This window comes from Poeciliopsis prolifica, unplaced genomic scaffold, assembly GCF_027474105.1.
Source record: "Poeciliopsis prolifica strain line A6 unplaced genomic scaffold, Auburn_PproV2 SCAFFOLD017, whole genome shotgun sequence".
NCBI classification, from domain to species: Eukaryota; Metazoa; Chordata; class Actinopteri; order Cyprinodontiformes; family Poeciliidae; genus Poeciliopsis; species Poeciliopsis prolifica.
In genome coordinates, this window is record NW_026562392.1 from 2538708 (window position 1) to 2560146 (window position 21439).

The 21439-nt window shown below is 38.1% G+C and overlaps 51 non-coding genes and 1 pseudogene across 51 annotated transcripts; 50 read left to right on the top strand and 2 right to left on the bottom strand.

The window, feature by feature from the left end:
• LOC129367693 (matrilin-2-like) overlaps positions 1 to 21439 on the bottom strand; it is a 44393-nt pseudogene that overhangs the window by 8877 nt on the left and 14077 nt on the right.
• Positions 72 to 145, top strand: trnat-ugu (transfer RNA threonine (anticodon UGU)). Its single transcript has one exon. It is a non-coding gene; the product is annotated as a tRNA-Thr (tRNA).
• On the top strand, positions 255 to 328 carry trnat-cgu (transfer RNA threonine (anticodon CGU)). The gene has a single exon. It is a non-coding gene; the product is annotated as a tRNA-Thr (tRNA).
• Positions 1160 to 1233, top strand: trnat-agu (transfer RNA threonine (anticodon AGU)). Its single transcript has one exon. It is a non-coding gene; the product is annotated as a tRNA-Thr (tRNA).
• Positions 1523 to 1596, top strand: trnat-agu (transfer RNA threonine (anticodon AGU)). Its single transcript has one exon. It is a non-coding gene; the product is annotated as a tRNA-Thr (tRNA).
• On the top strand, positions 1701 to 1774 carry trnat-ugu (transfer RNA threonine (anticodon UGU)). Its single transcript has one exon. It is a non-coding gene; the product is annotated as a tRNA-Thr (tRNA).
• Positions 1884 to 1957, top strand: trnat-agu (transfer RNA threonine (anticodon AGU)). The gene has a single exon. It is a non-coding gene; the product is annotated as a tRNA-Thr (tRNA).
• On the top strand, positions 2063 to 2136 carry trnat-agu (transfer RNA threonine (anticodon AGU)). Its single transcript has one exon. It is a non-coding gene; the product is annotated as a tRNA-Thr (tRNA).
• On the top strand, positions 2246 to 2319 carry trnat-cgu (transfer RNA threonine (anticodon CGU)). The gene has a single exon. It is a non-coding gene; the product is annotated as a tRNA-Thr (tRNA).
• trnat-ugu (transfer RNA threonine (anticodon UGU)) lies at positions 3146 to 3219 on the top strand. The gene has a single exon. It is a non-coding gene; the product is annotated as a tRNA-Thr (tRNA).
• trnat-agu (transfer RNA threonine (anticodon AGU)) lies at positions 3326 to 3399 on the top strand. The gene has a single exon. It is a non-coding gene; the product is annotated as a tRNA-Thr (tRNA).
• Positions 5124 to 5197, top strand: trnat-agu (transfer RNA threonine (anticodon AGU)). The gene has a single exon. It is a non-coding gene; the product is annotated as a tRNA-Thr (tRNA).
• trnat-agu (transfer RNA threonine (anticodon AGU)) lies at positions 5852 to 5925 on the top strand. Its single transcript has one exon. It is a non-coding gene; the product is annotated as a tRNA-Thr (tRNA).
• On the top strand, positions 6393 to 6466 carry trnan-auu (transfer RNA asparagine (anticodon AUU)). The gene has a single exon. It is a non-coding gene; the product is annotated as a tRNA-Asn (tRNA).
• trnat-agu (transfer RNA threonine (anticodon AGU)) lies at positions 6922 to 6995 on the top strand. Its single transcript has one exon. It is a non-coding gene; the product is annotated as a tRNA-Thr (tRNA).
• trnat-agu (transfer RNA threonine (anticodon AGU)) lies at positions 8350 to 8423 on the top strand. Its single transcript has one exon. It is a non-coding gene; the product is annotated as a tRNA-Thr (tRNA).
• trnat-agu (transfer RNA threonine (anticodon AGU)) lies at positions 8533 to 8606 on the top strand. Its single transcript has one exon. It is a non-coding gene; the product is annotated as a tRNA-Thr (tRNA).
• trnat-cgu (transfer RNA threonine (anticodon CGU)) lies at positions 8716 to 8788 on the top strand. Its single transcript has one exon. It is a non-coding gene; the product is annotated as a tRNA-Thr (tRNA).
• Positions 9079 to 9152, top strand: trnat-agu (transfer RNA threonine (anticodon AGU)). The gene has a single exon. It is a non-coding gene; the product is annotated as a tRNA-Thr (tRNA).
• trnat-agu (transfer RNA threonine (anticodon AGU)) lies at positions 9803 to 9876 on the top strand. The gene has a single exon. It is a non-coding gene; the product is annotated as a tRNA-Thr (tRNA).
• Positions 9981 to 10054, top strand: trnat-cgu (transfer RNA threonine (anticodon CGU)). The gene has a single exon. It is a non-coding gene; the product is annotated as a tRNA-Thr (tRNA).
• trnat-agu (transfer RNA threonine (anticodon AGU)) lies at positions 10164 to 10237 on the top strand. Its single transcript has one exon. It is a non-coding gene; the product is annotated as a tRNA-Thr (tRNA).
• trnat-ugu (transfer RNA threonine (anticodon UGU)) lies at positions 10525 to 10598 on the top strand. The gene has a single exon. It is a non-coding gene; the product is annotated as a tRNA-Thr (tRNA).
• trnat-agu (transfer RNA threonine (anticodon AGU)) lies at positions 11049 to 11122 on the top strand. The gene has a single exon. It is a non-coding gene; the product is annotated as a tRNA-Thr (tRNA).
• On the top strand, positions 11231 to 11304 carry trnat-ugu (transfer RNA threonine (anticodon UGU)). The gene has a single exon. It is a non-coding gene; the product is annotated as a tRNA-Thr (tRNA).
• On the top strand, positions 11772 to 11844 carry trnat-agu (transfer RNA threonine (anticodon AGU)). The gene has a single exon. It is a non-coding gene; the product is annotated as a tRNA-Thr (tRNA).
• On the top strand, positions 11951 to 12024 carry trnat-agu (transfer RNA threonine (anticodon AGU)). The gene has a single exon. It is a non-coding gene; the product is annotated as a tRNA-Thr (tRNA).
• trnat-ugu (transfer RNA threonine (anticodon UGU)) lies at positions 12497 to 12570 on the top strand. The gene has a single exon. It is a non-coding gene; the product is annotated as a tRNA-Thr (tRNA).
• On the top strand, positions 12859 to 12931 carry trnat-cgu (transfer RNA threonine (anticodon CGU)). The gene has a single exon. It is a non-coding gene; the product is annotated as a tRNA-Thr (tRNA).
• Positions 13222 to 13295, top strand: trnan-auu (transfer RNA asparagine (anticodon AUU)). Its single transcript has one exon. It is a non-coding gene; the product is annotated as a tRNA-Asn (tRNA).
• Positions 14122 to 14195, top strand: trnat-ugu (transfer RNA threonine (anticodon UGU)). The gene has a single exon. It is a non-coding gene; the product is annotated as a tRNA-Thr (tRNA).
• trnal-uag (transfer RNA leucine (anticodon UAG)) lies at positions 14304 to 14375 on the top strand. Its single transcript has one exon. It is a non-coding gene; the product is annotated as a tRNA-Leu (tRNA).
• trnal-uag (transfer RNA leucine (anticodon UAG)) lies at positions 14485 to 14555 on the top strand. Its single transcript has one exon. It is a non-coding gene; the product is annotated as a tRNA-Leu (tRNA).
• On the top strand, positions 14665 to 14738 carry trnat-cgu (transfer RNA threonine (anticodon CGU)). The gene has a single exon. It is a non-coding gene; the product is annotated as a tRNA-Thr (tRNA).
• trnat-agu (transfer RNA threonine (anticodon AGU)) lies at positions 15027 to 15100 on the top strand. Its single transcript has one exon. It is a non-coding gene; the product is annotated as a tRNA-Thr (tRNA).
• On the top strand, positions 15392 to 15465 carry trnat-cgu (transfer RNA threonine (anticodon CGU)). The gene has a single exon. It is a non-coding gene; the product is annotated as a tRNA-Thr (tRNA).
• trnat-agu (transfer RNA threonine (anticodon AGU)) lies at positions 15575 to 15648 on the top strand. Its single transcript has one exon. It is a non-coding gene; the product is annotated as a tRNA-Thr (tRNA).
• Positions 15756 to 15828, top strand: trnat-agu (transfer RNA threonine (anticodon AGU)). The gene has a single exon. It is a non-coding gene; the product is annotated as a tRNA-Thr (tRNA).
• trnat-cgu (transfer RNA threonine (anticodon CGU)) lies at positions 16111 to 16183 on the top strand. The gene has a single exon. It is a non-coding gene; the product is annotated as a tRNA-Thr (tRNA).
• trnat-cgu (transfer RNA threonine (anticodon CGU)) lies at positions 16644 to 16717 on the top strand. The gene has a single exon. It is a non-coding gene; the product is annotated as a tRNA-Thr (tRNA).
• trnat-agu (transfer RNA threonine (anticodon AGU)) lies at positions 16826 to 16900 on the top strand. The gene has a single exon. It is a non-coding gene; the product is annotated as a tRNA-Thr (tRNA).
• On the top strand, positions 17189 to 17262 carry trnat-agu (transfer RNA threonine (anticodon AGU)). The gene has a single exon. It is a non-coding gene; the product is annotated as a tRNA-Thr (tRNA).
• trnat-cgu (transfer RNA threonine (anticodon CGU)) lies at positions 17371 to 17444 on the top strand. Its single transcript has one exon. It is a non-coding gene; the product is annotated as a tRNA-Thr (tRNA).
• On the top strand, positions 17735 to 17808 carry trnat-agu (transfer RNA threonine (anticodon AGU)). Its single transcript has one exon. It is a non-coding gene; the product is annotated as a tRNA-Thr (tRNA).
• trnat-ugu (transfer RNA threonine (anticodon UGU)) lies at positions 17917 to 17990 on the top strand. Its single transcript has one exon. It is a non-coding gene; the product is annotated as a tRNA-Thr (tRNA).
• Positions 18100 to 18173, top strand: trnat-agu (transfer RNA threonine (anticodon AGU)). Its single transcript has one exon. It is a non-coding gene; the product is annotated as a tRNA-Thr (tRNA).
• Positions 18466 to 18539, top strand: trnat-agu (transfer RNA threonine (anticodon AGU)). Its single transcript has one exon. It is a non-coding gene; the product is annotated as a tRNA-Thr (tRNA).
• trnat-cgu (transfer RNA threonine (anticodon CGU)) lies at positions 18832 to 18905 on the top strand. The gene has a single exon. It is a non-coding gene; the product is annotated as a tRNA-Thr (tRNA).
• trnat-cgu (transfer RNA threonine (anticodon CGU)) lies at positions 19198 to 19271 on the top strand. The gene has a single exon. It is a non-coding gene; the product is annotated as a tRNA-Thr (tRNA).
• Positions 19366 to 19440, top strand: trnat-ugu (transfer RNA threonine (anticodon UGU)). The gene has a single exon. It is a non-coding gene; the product is annotated as a tRNA-Thr (tRNA).
• On the top strand, positions 19550 to 19623 carry trnat-ugu (transfer RNA threonine (anticodon UGU)). The gene has a single exon. It is a non-coding gene; the product is annotated as a tRNA-Thr (tRNA).
• trnai-aau (transfer RNA isoleucine (anticodon AAU)) lies at positions 20938 to 21011 on the bottom strand. Its single transcript has one exon. It is a non-coding gene; the product is annotated as a tRNA-Ile (tRNA).

Genomic DNA, 21439 nt, shown 5'->3' on the forward strand with positions numbered 1-21439 from the left:
TTTTCCAACTACTTGAAGTTGTTTTCATATTATGTCCTGGCATTTAGTGAAAGTGATTATTACAGCTACAAGGTGCTGTGGCTTAGTTGGTCAAAGTGCCTGTCTTGTAAACAGGAGATCCTGGGTTCAAATCCCAGCAGCACCTTTGAATGAGTTGGCCTTTTAACTGGTGTACTTTAGTTTTTCCAACTACTTGAAGTTGTTTTCATATTATGTCCTGGCATTTAGTGAAAGTGTTATTATTACAGCTACAAGGTGCTGTGGCTTAGTTGGTTAAAGTGCCTGTCTCGTAAATAGGAGATCTTGGGTTCAAATCCCAGCAGCATCTTTGAATGAGTTGACCTTTTAACTAGTGTACTTTAGTTTTACCAACTACTTGAAGTTGTTTTCAAATTATGTCCTGGCATTTAGTGAAAGTGTTATTATTACAGCTACAAGGTGCTGTGGCTTAGTTGGTTAAAGTGCCTGTCTAGTAAAAGGAGATCCTGGGTTCAAATCCCAGCAGCACCTTTGAATTATTTGGCCTTTAACTGGTGTACTTTAGTTTTTCCAAATAAAGTTGTTTTCATATTACTTTCTGTCATTTAGTGAAAGTGTGATGATTACAAGTAATAGGTGCTGTGGCTTAGTTGGCCAAAGTGCCTGTCTAGTAAGGAGATCCTGGGTTCAAATCCCAGCAGCACCTATGAATGAGTTGGCCATTTAACTAATGTACTTTAGTTTTTCCAACTACTTGAAGTTGTTTTCATATTATGTCTTGTCATTTAGTGAAAGTGTGATAATTACAAGTAAAAGGTGCTGTGGCTTAGTTGATCAAAGTGCCTGTCTCGTAACAGGAGATCCTGGGTTCAAATCCCAGCAGTACCTGTGAATGAGTTTGCCTTTTAACTGGTGTACTTAAGTTTTTTTGAACTACTTGAAGTTGTTTTCATATTATGTCCTGTCATTTAGTGAAAGTGTTATTATTACAACTACAAGGTGCTGTGGCTTAGTTGGGCAAAGTGCCCGTCTCGAGAACAGGAGATCCTAGGTTCAAATCCCAGCATTCCCATGAATGAGTTGGCCTTTGAACTGGTGTACTTTAGTTTTTCCAACTACTTGAAGTTGTTTTCATAATATGTCCTGTCAATTAGTGAAAGTCTGATGATTACAAGTAATAGGTGCTGTGGCTTAGTTTGTTAAAGTGCCTGTCTAGTAAACAGGAGATCCTGGGTTCAAATCCCAGCAGCACCTATGAATGAGTTGCCTTTTAACTGGTGTACTTTAGTTTTTCCAACTACTGAAGTTGTTTTCATATTACTTTCTGTCATTTAGTGAAAGTGTGATTATTACAGCTACAAGGTGCTGTGGCTTAGTTTGTTAAATTGCCTGTCTCGTAAACAGGAGATCCTGGTTCAAATCCCAGCAGTACCTATGAATGAGTTGGCCTTTGAACTGGTGTACTTTAGTTTTTCCAACTCCTTGAAGTTGTTTTCATATTATGTCCTGTCATTTAGTGAAAGTGTTATTATTACAACTACAAGGTGCTGTGGCTTAGTGTGTCAAAGTGCCTGTCTAGTAAACAGGAGATCCTGGGTTCAAATCCCAGCAGCACCATTGAATTATTTGACAATTTGACTGATGTACTTTAGTTTTTCAACTACTTGAAGTTGTTTTCATATTATCCTGGCATTTAGTGAGTGTTATTATTACAACTACAAGGTGCTGTGGCTTAGTTGGTCAAAGTGCCTGTCTTGTAAACAGGAGATCCTGGGTTCAAATCCCAGCAGCACCTTTGAATGAGTTGGCCTTTTAACTGGTGTACTTTAGTTTTTCCAACTACTTGAAGTTGTTTTCATATTATGTCCTGGCATTTAGTGAAAGTGTTATTATTACAGCTACAAGGTGCTGTGGCTTAGTTGGTCAAAGTGCCTGTCTAGTAAAAAGGAGATCCTGGGTTCAAATCCCAGCAGCACCTTTGAATTAGTTGCCTTTTAACTGGTGTACTTTACTTTTTCCAAATACATGAAGTTGTTTTCATATTTTCTGTCATTTAGTGAAAGTGTGATGATTACAAGTAATAGGTGCTGTGGCTTAGTTGGCCAAAGTGCCTGTCTAGTAAACAGGAGATCCTGGGTTCAAATCCCAGCAGCACCTATGAATGAGTTGGCCTTTTAACTGGTATACTTTAGTTTTTCCAACTGCTTGAAGTTATTTTCATATTATGTCCTGTCATTTAGTGAAAGTGTGATGATTGCAAGTAAAAGGTGCTGTGGCTTAGTTGGGTAAAGTGCCTGTCTCGTAAACAGGAGATCCTGGGTTCAAATCCCAGCAGTACCTATGAATGAGTTTGCCTTTTAACTGGTGTACTTTAGTTTTTTTGAACTACTTGAAGTTGTTTTCATATTATGTCTGTCATTTAGTGAAAGTGTATTATTACAACTAAAGGTGCTGTGGCTTAGTTGGGCAAAGTGCCCGTCTCGAGAACAGGAGATCCTAGGTTCAAATCCCAGCAGTTCCCATGAATGAGTTGGCCTTTGACTGGTGTACTTTAGTTTTTCCAACTACTTGAAGTTGTTTTCATAATATGTCCTGTCATTTAGTGAAAGTGATGATATTACAAGTAATAGGTGCTGTGGCTTAGTTAAAGTGCCTGTCTAGTAAACAGGAGATCCTGGGTTCAAATCCCAGCAGCACCTTTGAATTAGTTGGCCTTTAACTGTGTACTTTAGTTTTTCAAACTACATGAAGTTGTTTTCATATTACTTTCTGTCATTTAGTGAAAGTGTGATTATTACAGCTACAAGGTGCTGTGGCTTAGTTGTTAAATTGCCTGTCTCGTAAACAGGAGATCCTGGTTCAAATCCCAGCAGTACCTATGAATGAGTTTGGCCTTTGAACTGGTGTACTTTAGTTTTTCCAACTCCTTGAAGTTGTTTTCATATTATGTCCTGTCATTTAGTGAAAGTGTTATTATTACAACTACAAGGTGCTGTGGCTTAGTGGTCAAAGTGCCTGTCTAGTAAACAGAGATCCTGGGTTCAAATCCAGCAGCACCATTGAATTATTTGACAATTTGACTGATGTACTTTAGTTTTTCCAACTACTTGAAGTTGTTTTCATATTATATCCTGGCATTTAGTGAGTGTTATTATTACAACTACAAGGTGCTGTGGCTTAGTTGGTCAAAGTGCCTGTCTTGTAAACAGGAGATCCTGGGTTCAAATCCCAGCAGCACCTTGAATTAGTTGCCTTTTAACTGGTGTACTTTAGTTTTTCAACTACATGAAGTTGTTTTCATATTACTTTCTGTCATTTAGTGAAAGTGTGATGATTACAACTAATAGGTGCTGTGGCTTAGTTGGCCAAAGTGCCTGTCTAGTAAACAGGAGATCCTGGGTTCAAATCCCAGCAGCACCTTGAATGAGTTGGCCGTTTAACTAATGTACTTTAGTTTTTCCAACTACTTGAAGTTGTTTTCATATTATGTCCTGTCATTTAGTGAAAGTGTGTAATTACAAATAAAAGGTGCTGTGGCTTAGTTGGGCAAAGTGCCCGTCTCGTAAACAGGAGATCCTAGGTTTCAAATCCAGCAGTACCTATGAATGAGTTGGCCTTTAACTGTACTTTAGTTTTTCAAACAATTTGAAGTTGTTTTTATACTATGTCCTGGCAATTAGTGAAAGTGTTGTAATTACAACTACAAGGTGCTGTGGCTTAGTGTCAAAGTGCCTGTCTAGTAAACAGGAGATCCTGGGTTCAAATCCCAGCAGCACCTTTGTATTAGTTGCCTTTTAACTGGTGTACTTTAGTTTTTCCAACATGAAGTTGTTTTCATATTACTTTCTGTCATTTAGTGAAAGTGTTATGATTACAAGTAATAGGTGCTGTGGCTTAGTTGGCCAAAGTGCCTGTCTAGTAAAAAGGAGATCCTGAGTTCAAATCCCAGCAGTACCTATGAATGAGTTGGCCTTTTAACTGGTGTACTTTAGTTTTTCCAACTACTTGAAGTTGTTTTCATAATATGTCCTGTCATTTAGTGAAAGTCTGATGATTACAAGTAATAGGTGCTGTGGCTTAGTTTGTTAAAGTGCCTGTCTAGTAAATAGGATCCTGGGTTCAATCCCAGCAGCACCATTGTATGAGTTGACCTTTTAACTGGTGTACTTTAGTTTTTCCAACTACTTGAAGTTGTTTTCATATTATGTCCTGTCATTTAGTGAAAGTGTTATTATTACAGCTACAAGGTGCTGTGGCTTAGTTTGTTAAAGTGCCTGTCTCATAAACAGGAGATCTTGGGTTCAAAACCCAGCAGTACCTATGTATGAGTTGCCTTTGAACTGGTGTACTTTAGTTTTTTTCAACTACTTGAAGTTGTTTTCATATTATGTCCTGTCATTTAGTGAAAGTGTTATTATTACAACTACAAGGTGCTGTGGCTTAGTTGTCAAAGTGCCTGTCTAGTAACAGGAGATCCTGGGTTCAAATCCCAGCAGTACCTATGAATGAGTTGGTCTTTTAACTGGTGTACTTTAGTTTTTCCAACTACTTGAAGTTGTTTCATATATGTCCTGTCATTTAGTGAAAGTCTGATTATTACAAGTAAAAGGTGCTGTGGCTTAGTTTGTATAGTGCCTGTCTAGTAAATAGGAGATCCTGGGTTCAATCCCAGCAGCACCATTGGAGTTGACCTTTTAACTGGTGTACTTTAGTTTTTCCAACTACTTGAAGTTGTTTTCATATTATGTCCTGGCATTTAGTGAAAGTGTTATTATTACAGCTACATGGTGCTGTGGCTTAGTTGTTAAAGTGCCTGTCTAAACAGGAGATCCTGGGTTCAAATCCCAGCAGTACCTATGAATGAGTTGGCCTTTGAACTGGTGTACTTTAGTTTTTCCAACTACTTGAAGTTGTTTCATATTATGTCCTGTCATTTAGTGAAAGTGTTATTATTACAACTACAAGGTGCTGGCTTAGTGGTCAAAGTGCCTGTCTAGTAAACAGGAGATCCTGGGTTCAAATCCCAGCAGCACCTTTGAATTAGTTGGCCTTTTAACTGGTGTACTTTAGTTTTTCAAACTACATGAAGTTGTTTTCATATTACTTTCTGTCATTTTGTGAAAGTGTGATGATTACAACTACAAGGTGCTGTGGCTTAGTTGGCCAAAGTGCCTGTCTAGTAAACAGGAGATCCTGGGTTCAAATCCCAGCAGCACCTATGAATGAGTTGGCCGTTTAACTAATGTACTTTAGTTTTCCAACTACTTGAAGTTGTTTTCATATTATGTCCTGTCATTTAGTGAAAGTGTGATAATTACAAGTAAAAGGTGCTGTGACTTAGTTGGGCAAAGTGCCCGTCTCGTAAACAGGAGATCCTAGGTTCAAATCCAGCAATACCTATGAATGAGTTGGCCTTTGAACTGGTGTACTTTAGTTTTCCAAACAATTTGAAGTTGTTTTTATACTATGTCCTGGCAATTAGTGAAAGTGTTGTAATTACAACTACAAGGTGCTGTGGATTAGTTGGTCAAAGTGCCTGTCTAGTAAAGGAGATCCTGGGTTCAAATCCCAGCAGCACCTTTGAATAGTTTGCCTTTTAACTGGTGTACTTTAGTTTTTTTCCAACAACATGAAGTTGTTTTCATATTACTTTCTGTCATTTAGTGAAAGTGTGATTATTACAAGTAATAGGTGCTGTGGCTTAGTTGGCCAAAGTGCCTGTCTAGTAAACAGAGATCCTGAGTTCAAATCCCAGCAGTACCTATGAATGAGTTGGCCTTTTAACTGGTGTACTTTAGTTTTTCCAACTACTTGAAGTTGTTTTCATAATATGTCCTGTCATTTAGTGAAAGTCTGATGATTACAAGTAATAGGTGCTGTGGCTTAGTTTGTTAAAGTGCCTGTCTAGTAAATAGGAGATCCTGGGTTCAAATCCCAGCAGCACCATTGTATGAGTTGACCTTTTAACTGGTGTACTTTTTTTTCCAACTCCTTGAAGTTGTTTTCATATTATGTCCTGTCATTTAGTGAAAGTGTTATTATTACAACTACAAGGTGCTGTGGCTTAGTGTGTCAAAGTGCCTGTCTAGTAAACAGGAGATCCTGGGTTCAAATCCCAGCAGCAGCATGAATTAGTTGACCTTTGAACTGATGTACTTTAGTTTTTCAAACTACTTGAAGTTGTTTTCATATTATATCCTGGCATTTAGTGAGTGTTATTATTACAACTACAAGGTGCTGTGGCTTAGTGTGTCAAAGTGCCTGTCTAGTAAACAGGGGATCCTGGGTTCAAACCCAGCAGCACCTTGAATGATTTGTCCTTTTAACTGGTGTACTTTAGTTTTCCAACTTCATGAAGTTGTGTTCATATTACTTTCTGTCATTTAGTGAAAGTGTGATGATTACAAGTAATAGGTGCTGTGGCTTAGTTGGCCAAAGTGCCTGTCTATTAAACAGGAGATCCTGGGTTCAAATCCCAGCAGTACCTATGAATGAGTTGGCCTTTTAACTGGTGTACTTTAGTTTTTCCAACTACTGTAGTTGTTTTCATAATATGTCCTGTCATTTAGTGAAAGTGTGATGATTACAAGTAAAAGGTGCTGTGGCTTAGTTTGTGGCTTAGTTTGATCCTGGGTTCAAATCCCAGCACCTATGTAATGAGTTGACCTTTGAACTGGTGTACTTTAGTTTTTCCAACTACTTGAAGTTGTTTTCATATTATGTCCTGGCATTTAGTGAAAGTGTTATTATTGCAGCTACAAGTGCTGTGGCTTAGTTTGTTAAAGTGCCTGTCTAGTAAACAGGAGATCCTGGGTTCAAATCCCAGCAGTACCTATGAATGAGTTGGCCTTTGAACTGTGTACTTTAGTTTTTCCAACTACTTGAAGTTGTTTTCATATTATGTCCTGTCATTTAGTGAAAGTGTTATTATTACAACTACAAGGTGCTGTGGCTTAGTGTGTCAAAGTGCCTGTCTAGTAAACAGGAGATCCTGGGTTCAAATCCCAGCAGCACCATGAATTATTATTTGACAATTGATGTACTTTAGTTTTTCCAACTATTTAAAGTTGTTTTCATACTATGTCCTGGCAATTAGTGAAAGTGTTGTAATTTCAACTAAAGGTGCTGTGGCTTAGTTGGTCAAACTGCTAGTCTAGTGAACAGGAGATCCTGGGTTTAAATCCCAGCAGCAACTATGAATGAGTTGGCCTTTTAACTAATGTACTTTAGTTTTTCCAACTACTTGAAGTTGTTTTCATATTATATCCTGGCATTTAGTGAGTGTTATTATTACAACTACAAGGTGCTGTGGCTTAGGTCAAAGTGCCTGTCTTGTAAACAGAGATCCTGGGTTCAAATCCCAGCAGCACCTTTGAATTATTTAACTGGTGTACTTTAGTTTTTCCAACTACATGAAGTTGTTTTCATATACTTTCTGTCATTTAGTGAAAGTGTGATGATTTCAACTAATAGGTGCTGTGGATTAGTTGGCCAAAGTGCCTGTCTAGTAAACAGGAGATCCTGGGTTTAAATCCCAGCATTTCCTATGAATGAGTTGGTTTAACTAATGTACTTTAGTTTTTCCAACTACTTGAAGTTGTTTTCATATTATGTCCTGTCATTTAGTGAAAGTGTGATAATTACAAGTAAAAGGTGCTGTGGCTTAGTTGGGCAAGTGCCCGTCTCGTAAACAGGAGATCCTAGGTCAAATCCCAGCATACCTATGAATGAGTTGGCCTTTGAACTGTGTACTTTAGTTTTTCAAACAATTTGAAGTTGTTTTATATATGTCCTGCATTAGTGAAAGTGTTGTAATTACAACTACAAGGTGCTGTGGCTTAGTTGTCAAAGTGCCTGTCTAGTAAACAGGAGATCCTGGGTTCAAATCCCAGCAGTACCTTTGAATGAGTTGGCCTTTTAACTGGTGTACTTTAGTTTTTCCAACTTCATGAAGTTGTGTTCATATTACTTTCCTGTCATTTAGTGAAAGGTGTGATGATTACAAGTAGGTGCTGTGGCTTAGTTGGCCAAAGTGCCTGTCTAGTAAACAGGAGATCCTGGGTTCAAATCCCAGCACCACTATGAATGAGTTGGCCGTTTTAATGTACTTTAGTTTTTCCAACTACTTGAAGTTGTTTTCATATTATGTCCTGTCATTTAGTGAAAGTGTGATATTACAAGTAAAAGGGTGCTGTGGCTTAGTTTGGCAAGTGCCTGTCTCGTAAACAGGAGATCCTGGGTTCAAATCTCAGCAGTACCTGTGAATGTGTTGGACTTTTAACTGGTGTACTTTAGTTTTTTTCAACTACTTGAAGTTGTTTTCATATTATGTCCTGTCATTTAGTGAAAGTGTTATTATTACAACTACAAGGTGCTGTGGCTTAGTTGGTCAAAGTGCCTGTCTAGTAAACATGAGATCCTGGGTTCAAATCCCAGCAGTACCTATGAATGAGTTGGCCTTTTAACTGGTGTACTTTAGTTTTTCCAACTACTTGAAGTTGTTTTCATAATATGTCCTGTCATTTAGTGAAAGTCTGATGATTACAAGTAAAAGGTGCTGTGGCTTAGTTTGTTATAGTGCCTGTCTAGTAAATAGGAGATCCTGGGTTCAAATCCCAGCAGCACCATTGTATGAGTTGACCTTTTAACTGGTGTACTTTAGTTTTTCCAACTACTTGAAGTTGTTTTCATATTATGTCCTGGCATTTAGTGAAAGTGTTATTATTACAGCTACATGGTGCTGTGGCTTAGTTGTTAAAGTGCCTGTCTCGTAAACAGGAGATCCTGGGTTCAAATCCCAGCAGTACCTATGAATGAGTTGGCCTTTGAACTGGTGTACTTAGTTTTTCCAACTACTTGAAGTTGTTTTCATATTATGTCCTGTCATTTAGTGAAAGTGTTATATTACAACTACAAGGTGCTGTGGCTTAGTGTGTCAAAGTGCCTGTCTAGTAAACAGGAGATCCTGGGTTCAAATCCCAGCAGCACCTTAGAATTAGTTGGCCTTTTAACTGGTGTACTTTAGTTTTTCCAACTACATGAAGTTGTTTTCATATTACTTTCTGTCATTTAGTGAAAGTGTTATGATTACAACTAATAGGTGCTGTGGCTTAGTTGGCCAAAGTGCCTGTCTAGTAAACAGGAGATCCTGGGTTCAAATCCCAGCAGCACCTATGAATGAGTTGGCCGTTTAACTAATGTACTTTAGTTTTTCCAACTACTTGAAGTTGTTTTCATATTATGTCCTGTTATTTAGTGAAAGTGTGATAACTACAAGTAAAAGGTGCTGTGGCTTAGTTGGGCAAAGTGCCCATCTCGTAAACAGGAGATCCTAGGTTCAAATCCCAGCAGTACCTATGAATGAGTTGGCCTTTGAACTGGTGTACTTTAGTTTTTCAAACAATTTGAAGTTGTTTTTATACTATGTCCTGTCATTAGTGAAAGTGTGTAATTACAAGTACAAGGTGCTGTGGATTAGTTGGCAAAGTGCCTGTCTAGTAAACAGGAGATCCTGGGTTCAAATCCCAGCAGCACCTTTGAATTAGTTGGCCTTTTAACTGGTGTACTTTAGTTTTTCCAACAATGAAGTTGTTTTCATATTACTTTCTGTCATTTAGTGAAAGTGTGATGATTACAAGTAATAGGTGCTGTGGCTTAGTTGGCCAAATGCCTGTCTAGTAAACAGGAGATCCTGGGTTCAAATCCCAGCAGTACCTATGAATGAGTTGGCCTTTTAACTGGTGTACTTTAGTTTTTCCAACTACTTGAAGTTTTTTCATATATGTCCTGTCATTTAGTGAAAGTGTGATGATTACAAGTAATAGGTGCTGTGGCTTAGTTTGTTAAAGTGCCTGTCTAGTAAATAGGAGATCCTGGGTTCAAATCCCAGCAGCACCATATGGTTGACCTTTTAACTGGTGTACTTTAGTTTTTCCAACTACTTGAAGTTGTTTTCATATATGTCCTGGCATTTAGTGAAAGTGTTATTATTACAGCTACAAGGTGCTGTGGCTTAGTTTGTTAAAGTGCCTGTCTCGTAAACAGGAGATCCTGGGTTCAAATCCCAGCAGTACCTATGAATGAGTTGGCCTTTGAACTGGTGTACTTTAGTTTTTCCAACTACTTGAAGTTGTTTTCATATTATGTCCTGTCATTTAGTGAAAGTGTTATTATTACAACTACAAGGTGCTGTGGCTTAGTTGGTCAAAGTGCCTGTCTAGTAAACAGGAGATCCTGGGTTCAAATCCCAGCAGTACCATGAATTATTGACCTTTGACTGATGAACTTTAGTTTTTCCAACTATTTAAAGTTGTTTTCATACTATGTCCTGGCAATTAGTGAAAGTGTTGTAATTTCAACTACAAGGTGCTGTGGCTTAGTTGGTCAAAGTGCTAGTCTAGTGAACAGAAGATCCTGGGTTTAAATCCCAGCAGTACCTATGAATGAGTTGGCCTTTTAACTAATGTACTTTAGTTTTTCAACTAGTGAAGTTGTTTTCATATTATGTCCTGGCATTTAGTGAAAGTGTTATTATTACAACTACAAGGTGCTGTGGCTTAGTTGGTCAAAGTGCCTGTCTTGTAAACAGGAGATCCTGGGTTCAAAACCCAGCAGTACCTATGAATGAGTTGGCCTTTTAACTAATGTACTTTAGTTTTTCCAACTACTTGAGTTGTTTTCATAATATGTCCTGTCATTTAGTGAAAGTGTGATATTACAAGTAATAGGTGCTGTGGCTTAGTTTGGCTAGTTTGATCCTGGGTTCAAATCCCAGCAGCACCATTGTATGAGTTGACCTTTTAACTGGTGTACTTTAGTTTTTCCAACTACTTGAAGTTGTTTTCATATTATGTCCTGGCATTAGTGAAAGTGTTATTATTACAGCTACAAAGTGCTGTGGCTTAGTTTGGTTAAAGTGCCTGTCTATAAACAGGAGATCCTGGGTTCAAATCCCAGCAGTACCTTGAATGAGTTGGCCTTTGAACTGGTGTACTTTAGTTTTTTTCAACTACTTGAAGTTGTTTTCATATACCTGTCATTTAGTGAAAGTGTTATTATTACAACTACAAGGTGTTGTGGCTTAGTTGGTCAAAGTGCCTGTCTAGTAAACATGAGATCCTGGGTTCAAATCCCAGCATTACCTATGAATGAGTTGGCCTTTTAACTGGTGTACTTTAGTTTTTCCACCTACTTGAAGTTGTTTTCATAATATGTCCTGTCATTTAGTGAAAGTGTTATATTACAACTACAAGGTGCTGTGGCTTAGTTGGTCAAAGTGCCTGTCTTGTAAACAGGAGATCCTGGGTTCAAATCCCAGCAGCACCTTGAATGAGTTGGCCTTTAACTGGTGTACTTTAGTTTTTCCAACTACTTGAAGTTGTTTTCATATTATGTCCTGGCAATTAGTGAAAGTGTTGTAATTACAACTACAAAGTGCTGTGGATTAGTTTGGTCAAAGTGCCTGTCTAGTAAACAGGAGATCCTGGGTTCAAATCCCAGCAGCACCTTTGAATTAGTTGGCCTTTTAACTGGTGTACTTTAGTTTTTCCAACACATGAAGTTGTTTTCATATTACTTCTGTCATTTAGTGAAAGTGTGATGATTACAAGTAAAGGTGCTGTGGCTTAGTTGGCAAAGTGCCTGTCTAGTAAACAGGAGATCCTGGTTTCAAATCCAGCAGTACCTATGAATGAGTTGGCCTTTTAACTGGTGTACTTTAGTTTTTCCAACTACTTGAAGTTTTTTTCATAATGTCCTGTCATTTAGTGAAAGTGTGATGATTACAAGTAATAGGTGCTGTGGCTTAGTTGTTAAAGTGCCTGTCTAGTAAATAGGAGATCCTGGGTTCAAATCCCAGCAGCACCATGTATGAGTTGACCTTTTAACTGGTACTTTAGTTTTTCCAACTACTTGAAGTTGTTTTCATATTATGTCCTGGCATTTAGTGAAAGTGTTATTATTACAGCTACAAGGTGCTGTGGCTTAGTTTGTTAAAGTGCCTGTCTAGTAAACAGGAGATCCTGGGTTCAAATCCCAGCAGCACCATTGAATGAGTTGGCCTTTGAACTGGGGTACTTTAGTTTTTCCAACTACTTGAAGTTGTTTTCATATTATGTCCTGTCATTTAGTGAAAGTGTTATTATTACAGCTACAAGGTGCTGTGGCTTAGTTGGGCAAAGTGCCTGTCTAGTAAACATGAGATCCTGGGTTCAAATCCCAGCAACCCCAATTGAATTGTTTGACAATTTGACTGATGTACTTTAGTTTTTCCAACTATTTGAAGTTGTTTTCATACTATGTCCTGTCAATTAGTGAAAGTGTTGTAATTTCAACTACAAGGTGCTGTCGCTTAGTTGGTCACACTGCCCGTCAGTAACAGGAGATCCTGGGTTCAAAACCCAGCAGTACCTATGAATGAGTTGGCCTTTTAACTAATGTACTTTAGTTTTTCCAACTACTTGAAGTTGTTTTCATATTATATCCTGGCATTTAGTGAGTGTTATTATTACAACTACAAGGTGCTGTGGCTTAGTTGGTCAAAGTGCCTGTCTTGTAAACAGGAGATCCTGGGTTCAAATCCCAGCAGCACCTTTGAATTAGTTGGCCTTTTAACTGGTGTACTTTAGTTTTTCCAACTACATGAAGTTGTTTTCATATTACTTTCTGTCATTTAGTGAAAGTGTGATGATTACAAGTAATAGGTGCTGTGGCTTAGTTGGCCAAAGTGCCTGTCTAGTAAACAGGAGATCCTGGGTTCAAATCCCAGCATTTCCTATGAATGAGTTGGCCTTTTAACTGTACTTTAGTTTTTCCAACTACTTGAAGTTGTTTCATATTATGTCCTGTCATTTAGTGAAAGTGTGATAATTACAAGTAAAAGGTGCTGTGGCTTAGTTGGCAAAGTGCCCGTCTCGTAAACAGGAGATCCTGTGTTCAAATCCCAGCAGTACCTATGAATGAGTTGGCCTTCGAACTGGTGTACTTTAGTTTTTCAAACTATTTGAAGTTGTTTTTATACTATGTCCTGGCAATTAGTGAAAGTGTTGTAATTACAACTAGAAAGGTGCTGTGGCTTAGTGTGTCAAAGTGCCTGTCTAGTAAACAGGAGATCCTGGGTTCAAATCCCAGCAGCACCTTGAATTAGTTGGCCTTTTAACTGGTGTACTTTAGTTTTTCCAACTATGAAGTTGTTTCATATTACTTTCTGTCATTTTAGTGAAAGTGTGATGAATTACAAGTAAAGGTGCTGTGGCTTAGTTGGCCAAAGTGCCTGTCTATTAAACAGGAGATCCTGGGTTCAAATCCCAGCAGTACCTATGAATGAGTTGGCCTTTTAACTGGTGTACTTTAGTTTTTCCAACTACTTGTAGTTGTTTTCATAATATGTCCTGTCATTTAGTGAAAGTCTGATGATTACAAGTAATAGGTGCTGTGGCTTAGTTTGTGGCTTAGTTTGATCCTGGGTTTAAATCCCAGCAGCAACTATGAATGAGTTGGCCTTTGAACTGGTGTACTTTAGTTTTTTTCAACTACTTGAAGTTGTTTTCATATTATGTCCTGTCATTTAGTGAAAGTGTGATAATTACAACTACAAGGTGCTGTGGCTTAGTTGGTCAAAGTGCCTGACTAGTAAACATGAGATCCTGGGTTCAAATCCCAGCAGTACCTATGAATGAGTTGGCTTTTTAACTGGTGTACTTTAGTTTTTCAACTACTTGAAGTTGTTTTCATATTATGTCCTGGCATTTAGTGAAAGTGTTATTATTACAACTACAAGGTGCTGTGGCTTAGTTTGTTAAAGTGCCTGTCTAGTAAACAGGAGATCCTGGGTTCAAATCCCAGCAGTACCTATGAATGAGTTGGCCTTTTAACTGGTGTACTTTAGTTTTTTTCAACTACTTGAAGTTGTTTTCATATATGTCCTGTCATTTAGTGAAAGTGTTTTAATTACAACTACAAGGTGCTGTGGCTTAGTTGGTCAAAGTGCCTGTCTAGTAAACAGGAGATCCTGGTTCAAATCCCAGCAGTACCATATGAATGAGTTGGCCTTTTAACTGGTGTACTTTAGTTTTTCCAACTACTTGAAGTTGTTTTCATAATATGTCCTGTCATTTAGTGAAAGTGTTATTATTACAACTACAAGGTGCTGTGGCTTAGTTGGTCAAAGTGCCTGTCTTGTAAACAGGAGATCCTGGGTTCAAATCCCAGCAGCACCTTTGAATGAGTTGGCCTTTTAACTGGTGTACTTTAGTTTTTCCAACTACTTGAAGTTGTTTTCATATTTGTCCTGGCATTTAGTGAAAGTGTTATTATTACAGCTACAAGGTGCTGTGGCTTAGTTGGTCAAAGTGCCTGTCTAGTAAAGGAGATCCTGGGTTCAAATCCCAGCAGCACCTATGAATGAGTTGGCCGTTTAACTAATGTACTTTAGTTTTTCCAACTACTTGAAGTTGTTTTCATATTATGTCCTGGCAATTAGTGAAAGTGTTATGATTACAGCTACAAGGTGCTGTGGCTTAGTTGGCAAAGTGCCTGTCTAGTAAAGGAGATCCTGGGTTCAAATCCCAGCAGCACCTATGAATGAGTTGCCCGTTTAACTAATGTACTTTAGTTTTTCCAACTACTTGAAGTTGTTTTCATATTATGTCCTGGCATTTAGTGAAAGTGTTATTATTACAGCTACAAGGTGCTGTGGCTTAGTTTGTTAAAGTGCCTGTCTCGTAAACAGGAGATCCTGGGTTCAAATCCCAGCAGTACCTGTGAATGAGTTCGCCTTTTAACTGGTGTACTTTAGTTTTTTTCAACTACTTGAAGTTGTTTTCATATTATGTCCTGTCATTTAGTGAAAGTGTGATGATTACAAGTAAGAGGTGCTGTGGCTTAGTGTGTCAAAGTGCCTGTCTAGTAAAAGTCCTGGGTTCAAATCCCAGCAGCACCTTTGAATTAGTTGGCCTTTTAACTGGTGTACTTTAGTTTTTCCAACTACATGAAGTTGTTTTCATATTACTTTCTGTCATTTAGTGAAAGTGTGATGATTACAAGTAATAGGTGCTGTGGCTTAGTTGGCCAAAGTGCCTGTCTAGTAAACAGGAGATCCTGGGTTCAAATCCCAGCAGCACCTATGAATGAGTTGGCCGTTTAACTAATGTACTTTAGTTTTTCCAACTACTTGAAGTTGTTTTCATATTATGTCCTGTCATTTAGTGAAAGTGTGATAATTACAAGTAAAAGGTGCTGTGGCTTAGTTGGGCAAAGTGCCCGTCTAGTAAACAGGAGATCCTAGGTTCAAATCCAGCAGTACCTATGAATGAGTTGGCCTTTGAACTGGTGTACTTTAGTTTTTCAAACTATTTGAAGTTGTTTTTATACTATGTCCTGGCAATTAGTGAAAGTGTTGTAATTACAACTACAAGGTGCTGTGGCTTAGTTGGTCAAAGTGCCTGTCTCGTAAACAGGAGATCCTGGGTTCAAATCCCAGCAGTACCTGTGAATGAGTTTGCCTTTTAACTGGTGTACTTTAGTTTTTCCAACTACTTGAAGTTGTTTTCATATTATGTCCTGTCATTTAGTGAAAGTGTTATTATTACAACTACAAGGTGCTGTGGCTTAGTTGGTCAAAGTGCCTGTCTAGTAAACATGAGATCCTGGGTTCAAATCCCAGCAGTACCTATGAATGAGTTGGCCTTTTAACTGGTGTACTTTAGTTTTTCCAACTACTTGAAGTTGTTTTCATATATGTCCTGTCATTTAGTGAAAGTGTGATGATTACAAGTAAAGGTGCTGTGGCTTAGTTGGCAAAGTGCCTGTCTAGTAAACAGGAGATCCTGGGTTCAAATCCCAGCAGCACCATGAATGAGGCCTTTTAACTGTGTACTTTAGTTTTTTCCAACTACTTGAAGTTGTTTTCATATTATGTCCTGTCATTTAGTGAAAGTGTTATTATTACAACTATGTGCTGTGGCTTAGTTGGGCAAAGTGCCTGTCTAGTAAACAGGAGATCCTAGGTTCAAATCCAGCAATACCTATGAATGAGTTGGCCTTTGAACTGGTGTACTTTAGTTTTTCAAACTATTGAAGTTGTTTTTATATATGTCCTGGCATTTAGTGAAAGTGTTGTAATTACAACTACAAGGTGTGTGGCTTAGTTGGTCAAAGTGCCTGTCTCGTAAACAGGAGATCCTGGGTTCAAATCCCAGCAGCACCTTGAATGACTTGCCTTTTAACTGGTGTACTTTAGTTTTTCAACTACTGAAGTTGTTTTTCATATTATGTCTGTCATTTAGTGAAAGTGTTATTATTACAACTACAAGGTGCTGTGGCTTAGTTGGTCAAAGTGCCTGTCTAGTAAACAGAGATCCTGGGTTCAAATCCCAGCAGTACCTATGAATGAGTTGGCCTTTTAACTGGTGTACTTTAGTTTTTCCAACTACTTGAAGTTGTTTTCATATATGTCCTGTCATTTAGTGAAAGTGTGATGATTACAAGTAAAAGGTGCTGGCTTAGTTGTTATAGTGCCTGTCTAGTAAACAGGAGATCCTGGTTCAAATCCCAGCAGCACTTGTAATGAGTTGACCTTTTAACTGGTGTACTTTAGTTTTTCCAACTACTTGAAGTTGTTTTATTATGTCCTGGCATTAGTGAAAGTGTTATTTATACAGCTACAAGGTGCTGTGGCTTAGTTTGTTAAAGTGCCTTTCTCGTAAACAGGAGATCCTGGGTTCAAATCCCAGCAGTACCTATGAATGAGTTGGCCTTTGAACTGGTGTACTTTAGTTTTTCCAACTACTTGAAGTGTTTTCATATTATGTCCTGTCATTTAGTGAAAGTGTTATTATTACAACTACAAGGTGCTGTGGCTTAGTTGTGTCAAAGTGCCTGTCTAGTAAACAGGAGATCCTGGGTTCAAATCCCAGCAGCACCATTGAATTATTGACAATTTGACTGTGTACTTTAGTTTTTCCAACTATTTAAAGTTGTTTTCATACTATGTCCTGGCAATTAGTGAAAGTGTTGTAATTCAACTACAAGGTGCTGTGGCTTAGTTGGTCAAACTGCTAGTCTAGTGAACAGGAGATCCTGGGTTTAAATCCCAGCAGCAACTATGAATGAGTTGGCCTTTTAACTAATGTACTCTAGTTTTCCAACTACTTGAAGTTGTTTTCATATTATATCCTGGCATTTAGTGAAAGTTTTCTTATTACAACTACAAGGTGCTGTGGCTTAGTTGGTCAAAGTGCCTGTCTAGTAAACAGGAGATCCTGGGTTCAAATCCCAGCAGCACCTTTGAATGATTTGGCCTTTTAACTGGTGTACTTTAGTTTTTCCAACTACTTGAAGTTGTTTCATATTATGTCCTGGCATTTAGTGAAAGTGTTATTATTACAGCTACAAGGTGCTGTGGCTTAGTTGGTTAAAGTGCCTGTCTCGTAAACAGGAGATCCTGTGTTCAAATCCCAGCAGTACCTATGAATGAGTTGGCCTTCGAACTGGTGTACTTTAGTTTTTCAAACTATTTGAAGTTGTTTTTATACTATGTTCTGGCAATTAGTGAAAATATTGTAATTACAACTACAAGGTGCTGTGGCTTAGTGTGTCAAGTGCTTGTCTAGTAAACAGGGGATCCTGGGTTCAAAACCCAGCAGCACCTTTAATGAGTTTGCCTTTTAACTGGTGTACTTTAGTTTTTCCAACTCCTTGAAGTTGTTTTCATAATATGTCCTGGCATTTAGTGAAAATGTTATTATTACGACTACAAGGTGCTGTGGCTTAGTTGGTCAAAGTGCCTGTCTAGTAAACAGGAGGTCCTGGGTTCAAATCCCAGCAGCACCATTGAATTAGTTGGCCTTTGGCTGCTGTACTTTGGTTTTTCAAACTATTTGAAGTTGTTTTTGTACTATGTCCTGGCATTTAGTGAAAGTGTTATTATTACAACTACAAAGTGCTGTGGCTTAGTTGGTCAAAGTGCCTGTCTTGTAAACAGGAGATCCTGGGTTCAAATCCCAGCAGCACCTTTGAATTAGTTGGCCTTTTAACTGGTGTACTTTAGTTTTTCCAACTACATGAAGTTGTTTTCATATTATGTTCTGTCATTTAGTGAAAGTGTGATGATTACAAGTAAAAGGTGCTGTGGCTTAGTTGGTCAAAGTGCCTGTCTAGTAAACAGGAGGTCCTGGGTTCAAATCCCAGCAGCACCTTTGAATTAGTTGGCCTTTTAACTGGTGTACTTTAGTTTTTCCAACTACATGAAGTTGTTTTCATATTGCTTTCTGTCATTTAGTGAAAGTGTGATGATTACAAGTAAGAGGTGCTGTGGCTTAGTGTGTCAAAGTGCCTGTCTAGTAAACAGGAGATCCTGGGTTCAAATCCCAGCAGCACCTTAGAATTAGTTGGCCTTTTAACTGGTGTACTTTAGTTTTTCCAACTACTTGAAGTTGTTTTCATATTATGTTCTGGCATTTAGTGAAAGTGTGATGCTTACATGTAAAAGGTGCTGTGGCTTAGTTGGTTAAAGTGCCTGTCTAGTAAACAGGAGATCCTGGGTTCAAATCCCAGCAGCACCTTTGAATGAGTTGGCCTTTTAACTGGTGTACTTTAGTTTTTCCAACTACTTGAAGTTGTTTTCATAATATGTCCTGGGAGTTAGTGAAAATGTTATTATTACAACTACAAAGTGCTGTGGCTTAGTTGGTTAAAGTGCCTGTCTAGTAAACAGGAGATCCTGGGTTGAAATCCCAGCCACACCTTTGAATGAGTTGGCCTTTTAACTGATGTACTTTAGTTTTTCAAACTACTTGAAGGTGTTTTTATACTATGTCCTGGCATGTAGTGAAAGTGTTATTATTATAGCTATAAGGTGCTGTGGCCTAGTTGGTCAAAGTGCCTGTCTCGTAAACAGGAGATCCTGAGTTCAAATCCCAGCAGTACCTATGAATTAGTTGGCCTTTTAACTGGTGTACTTTAGTTTTTCCAACTATTTGAAGTTGTTTTCATATTATGTCCTGTCATTTAGTGAAAGTGTGATGATTGCAAGTAAAAGGTGCTGTGGCTTAGTTGGTCAAAGTGCCTGTCTAGTAAACAGGAGATCCTGTGTTCAAATCCCAGCACCACCTTTGAATGAGCTGGCCTTTTAACTGGTGTACTTTAGTTTTTCCAACTACTTGAAGATGTTTTCATATTATGTCCTGTCATTTAGTGAAAGTGTGATGATTGCAAGTAAAAGGTGCTGTGGCTTAGTTGGGTAAAGTGCCTGTCTCGTAAACAGGTGCTCCTGGGTTCAAATCCCAGCAGCACCTTTGAAGAGGAACTGGTGTAATTTAGTTTTTCCATTGAAGTTGTTTTCATAATATGTCCTGGCATTTAGTGAAAATGTTATTATTACAACTACAAGGTGCTGTGGCTTAGTTGGTCAAAGTGCCTGTCTTGTAAACAGGAGATCCTGGGTTTCAAATCCCAGCAGCACTTTTGAATTATTTGGCATTTTAACTGATGTACTTTAGTTTTTCAAACTATTTGAAGTTGTTTTTATACTATGTCCTGGAAATTAGTGAAAGTGTTGTAATTACAACTACAAGGTGCTGTGGCTTAGTTGGTCAAAGTGCTTGTCTTGTAAGCAGGAGATCCTGGGTTCAAATCCCAGCAGCACCTTTGAATTAGTTGGCATTTTGACTGATGTAATTTAGTTTTTCCAAGTATTTGAAGTTATTTTCATACTATGTCCTGGCAATTAGTCAATATGTTGTAACTGCAACTACATGGTGCTGTGGCTTAGTTGGTCAAAGTGCCTGTCTAGTAAACAGGACATCCTGGGTTCAAGCTAAAGTACATCAGTCTAAATGCCAATTCATTCAAAGGTGCTGCTGCGATTTGAACCCAGGATCTCCTGTTTACTAGACAGGCACTTTGACCTACTAAGCCACAGCACCTTATTTTTGCTGACTTATAACCTTTTCTTATTTTCAGGACATATTCTGAAAATGAATTCTGATATGAAATTATTTTAACAAAAAAAACCAAATACTAAGATGACGATTTGTGGGTACTGTTGGGATTTGAACCCAGGATCTCCTGTTTACTAGACAGGAACTTTGACCAACTAAGCCACAACACCTCATTTTTAGTGACTTATAACCTTTCTTATTGTCAGGACATATTCTGAAAATGAATTCCGATGTGAAATAATTTAAACTAAAAAAACAATACCAATCATAAACTGATGATTTGTAGGTACTGCTGGGATTTCAACCCAGGATCTCCTTTTTACAAGACAGGCACTTTGACCAACTAAGCCACATCACCTTTTAGTTGTAATTATAACACTTTCACTAAATGCCAGGACATAATATGAAAACTACATCAAGTAGTTGGAAAAACCAGAGTGCATGAGTTGAAAACCATTTCATCCACAGGTACTGCCTGGATATGAACCCAGGACTACCTGTTTAGGAGACAGGCACTTTCACCAACCAAGCCAAAGCACCTTGAAAATGTACTTATAAACCTTTCACTAATTGCCAGGACATAGTATGAAAACAACTTCAAGTAGTTGGAAAAACTAAAGTATATCAGTTAAAAGGCCAACTCATTCAAAGGTGCTGCTTGGATTTGAACCCTGGACCTTCTGTTTTCTAGACAGGCACTTTGACCAACTGAGCCACAGCACCTCATTGTTACTGACTTATAACCTTTTCTTATTGTCAGGACATATTCTGAAATTGAATTCCGATATGAAATAATTATAACTAAAAAACGATACCAAGTTCAAAGCTGATGATTTGTAGGTACTGCTGGCATTTGAACCCAGGATCTCCTGTTTACTAGACAGGCACTTTGTCCAACTAAGCCACAGTACCTTGAATATGTAGTTATAAACCTTTGACTAAATGCCAGGACATATTATGAAAAGAACTTCAAATAGTTAGAAAAACTAACGTACATCGGTCGAAAGACCAACTCATTCATAGGTGTTGGTGGGATTTGAACCCAAGATCTCCTGTTTATTAGACAGGCACTTTGGCCAACTAAGCCACAGCACCTTGTACCTGTAATTATAACACTTTCACTAATTGCCAGGACATAGTATGAAAACAACTTCAAATAGTTGGAAAAACTAAAGTGCATCAGTCCAAAGACCACCTCATTCTTAGGTTCTGCTAGGATTTGTACCCTGGACCATCTGTTTACTAGACAGGCACTTTAACCAACTAAGCCACAGCACCTCGTTTTTACTGATGTAGCACCTTTTCTAATTGTCAGGACTTATTCATTTTTACTCTCTATAATTTTCTTTATATTTAAAAATACAAAAAAAAACTGACATTAACCTAAGAATTTCAGAGGATTTTTTTCAATCAGGTTTTGAATATTAATCTCAGAAATGTTCAAGATTTTGTTGATGTCTGACATGAATCTAGAAATTTCTGAGGTCTTTGGCTGAAATTCACTCCTTACTTCTCCTTTTTTT